Genomic DNA, 3,520 nt, shown 5'->3' on the forward strand with positions numbered 1-3,520 from the left:
CCAAAGTCTGAGAGATAAAGTCTCAGCATCCTCACTTCTAAGGAGCATTTTGGCTCTACTTCTTCCAAAACAAATTTGTTTATTCTTCTAGTAGTCCATGGTACATTCAATATTCTTCATCAACAACACAGTTCAAATGCATTGATTCTTCTATGGTCTTCCTTATTCATCGGCCAACTTTCACATGCATATGAGGTAACTGTAAATACCATGGCTTGGTCAGGAGCACCTTGACATCTTTGTTCCCAACGTGACATCTTTGTTCTTTAATACTTTAAAGAGGTCTTTTGTAACAGATTTGCCTTAAATGCAATATGTCATTTGATTTCTTAACTGTTGCTTCCATGAGGGTTGATTGTGGATCCAAGGAAAATGAAGTCTTTGATAACTTCAAACTTTTTTCCATTTATCATGGTATAAGTATAAATTATTTATTGTTTAGATTGTGAGGATTTCTGTTTTCTTTACATTGAGGTAGAATCCACACTAAAGGCTTTACTCTTGATTTTCATCAGTAATTGTTTTAAGTCCTTGTCACTTTCAGCAAGCAAGGCTGTATAATCTGCATGCTTTTGTTATTGCTAAGTGCCATCCAGTCAGTTCTGACTCATAGTGACCCTGTATAGGGTTCTGAGAAGTGGCGGGTTCAACCACCGACCTTGTGGTTAGCATTCCAGTGCTTTTCCTACAGTGACATATCAGGACCCCATCATCTGCATGTTGTTGTTGTTAGGTGCCATCAAGTCAGTATCAACTCATAGAGACATTATGCACAACAGAACGAAACACTGCCCGATCCTGGAAGAACCTATATTTGCCACGCTTGAGTTCATCAAAGATGCCACTTGGCCAATCCATCTCATTGGGGGTCTTCCTCTTTTTCTCTGGCCCTCCACCTTACCAAACATGATATCCTTTTCCAGCAACTGGTCCCTCTTGACAATATGTCTGAAGTATGAGAGACGAACTTTGGCCATCCTGGCCTCCAAGGAGCACTCTAGCTGCACTTCTTCCAACATGGATCTGTTGGTTCTTTTGGCAGCCCGTGGTACTTTGAATATTCTCACCCAACACCATAACTCAAAAGCATCAATTCTTCTACGGTCTTCCTTATTTACTGTCCAGCTTTCACATGCATATGAGGTTACTGAAAATACCATGTAGTGGTTTGCCTCTAATCCTGATGCCACGTTCTTCTTTACATAATCCAGTGTCAATGATAATTTGTTGAGCATACAGACTGAATAAGTATGGTGAAAGTATACAACCCTGGAGTGCACCTGCCCTGGTTTAAAACCATTCAGCATCCACTTGTTTGTTCTCACAACTGTCTCTTAGGTTGAGCTACAGGTCCCTCAGGAGTACAATGAAATGTTCTGGACTTCCCATTCTTCACAATGTTATCCATAGTTTGTTATGATCCACACAGTTAAAGGCCTTTTCAAGGTCAATTAAGCACAAGTAAACATCATTTTGCTATCCTCTGCTTTCAGCCAAGGCCCATCTGATGTTAGAAACAATATCCCTTGTTCCATGTTCTCTTCTGAATCCAGCTTGACTTTCTGGCAACTACCTGTCAACGTACTGCTCCAACCATTTTTTACTTATCTTCAGCAAAATTTTACATGCATATGATATTCACTGTACCAAAGGAAATGGTTGATGTTCAACCATTTCAAAAGGTAGCATATTATAAGAGCTAATGATATTGAAAGAAGAAGTCCAAGGTGCATTGAAGAAACTGGCAAAGAACAAGGCACTAGGAATTGAAGGAATACAAATTGAAGTCTTTCAACAAACTGAGGTGGCATTGAAAACACTCACTCATCTTTGCCAAAAAAATTGGATGACAACTATCTGGTCAACTGATTGGAAAAGATCTGTACCTGTGCCCACTGCAAAGAGCGGTGACCCAATGGAATGCACAAATCATCAGACAAAAATCTTTGCTATCGACTCAAGGTAATACAGAAATGGCTACAACCATACGTTGACAGAGAACTTCCAGATTCAAGCCGGATTCAGAAGAGGACGCGGAACAAGGGGTATCATTGCTGACGCCTGATAGGTCTTGGCTTGAAAGCAGAGAATATCAGAAAGATGTTTGCCTGTGCTTTATTGACTATGCACAGGCTTTCAATTGTGTGGATCATGACAAGCTATGGACAACATTGCAAAGTATGAGTATTCCAGAACACTTAATTGTGCTCATGAGAAAACTACATATGGACCAAGAGGCAGTTGTTCAAACAGAACATGGGAACACTGAATGGTTTAAAATTAAGAAAGATGTGCTCCAAATGGAATGCAGGACCCTATCTAGAGAAACAGCAACACCAGAGATGGAGGCAGAGATAGGGACATGGAGAGAAGGACTCTAAATTCATGGAATTAGGGGGACTGGGAGCTGGCGGCCGGGAGTCAGGTTTGCAGAATATTCCCTTTTGGTGGTTTAAATTTATTATACATGCCTGAGTGTTTTTGGTTTTTTTAAAGAGCTAAAATAAATAGAAATATATTTTTTAAGTTTTTGTTGTGAATTATATGTTAGAACATTATCTTTACATTCATCCTATCATACGTTGTTTCATTGCAATAATCACAATTCCCTGCATGCATCATCTAACATCCGAAGGGTACACCCCACATGCCTGTCTGCCAGTCACCAACATACAACCCCTCTCCCTCGCTGAGTCCAGAGTCCCCAGTTACTCCTTCTGTCCATGTCATTACCTCTGCCTCTAACCCTAGTGTCTGGACACTGTCTAGCACTTCGCTTTTCTCCCTTGATGGTTCCAGGGATCTCCCCTCCTGGACTGCAAAATCAGCCACTCCCTTCTTTTTGTTACCAAACATTTACATTTACCTTTCCAACACTCACTATCAGACCTGATAACAATCATTCCCTATTGAACCACAAGAGTCCTTACCCCTTCACCTTTTATTAAACCCATCCAGACAGCTTGGAAACAATTCAATGGAGGATCTACCTTTCCCTGTATCTGCTGGAGCTAGGTTCCTTATTGAAAGCTTGTAAGCCATTCACTTTTTGCCTTTGTAGTCCACCCATTTTGGGTAGCCAGTGTCTAAGTTCCCCCTGTCAACCCTGTGTACCAAGGGGGTGGAAATGATCCTCACTGTAGAGATTCATCTGCTCCTTTATCATACTGCATCCACAAGCATAGGCCAAGATCATCCACTTATAGTGGGTTACTCTTTTTTTTTTTTTTGCTTCCCTCTTCTTTCTTCCTCTAGTCATGTTCTGATCATCCAGCCATTGATGCCAGGTAAAATGGGTACTATCTACAAGTGTGGGTATTCTTGTACATCCCCCGTCTTTATTTCAGCTGGATGCTTCACACTCTGTTCTAGTCCTCTGGGGCCATGTCCCTGCCCTAGGCCCAGGAGTCCCCAGGTCTTGTCATACTGCTGGTTAACCAGGTCTAAATCCAGGTTAACAGGAGTCTATTGAATGTGTTTGGACTTAGTTCACAACTTCATTGCTGTTTTTTTCCCTTTT

General features: G+C 41.2%; 1 protein-coding gene across 3 annotated transcripts in view; it reads right to left on the reverse strand.

Annotated features, from left to right (window-relative positions):
• CPNE4 (copine IV) overlaps nucleotides 1–3,520 on the reverse strand; it is an 853,737-nt gene that overhangs the window by 656,887 nt on the left and 193,330 nt on the right. The window contains exon 1 of one of the 3 annotated variants that reach the window (XM_006840025.1): nucleotides 609–645. The exons of the other annotated variants lie outside the window; for them this stretch is intronic. The gene's annotated coding sequence lies outside the window, so the exon portion shown is untranslated. Of the gene's footprint in view, nucleotides 1–608; nucleotides 646–3,520 lie in introns of those variants that run through there. 3 annotated transcript variants of the gene reach the window in all.

This window comes from Chrysochloris asiatica, unplaced genomic scaffold (genome assembly GCF_000296735.1).
Source record: "Chrysochloris asiatica unplaced genomic scaffold, ChrAsi1.0 scaffold00028, whole genome shotgun sequence".
Classification (NCBI taxonomy): domain Eukaryota; kingdom Metazoa; phylum Chordata; class Mammalia; order Afrosoricida; family Chrysochloridae; genus Chrysochloris; species Chrysochloris asiatica.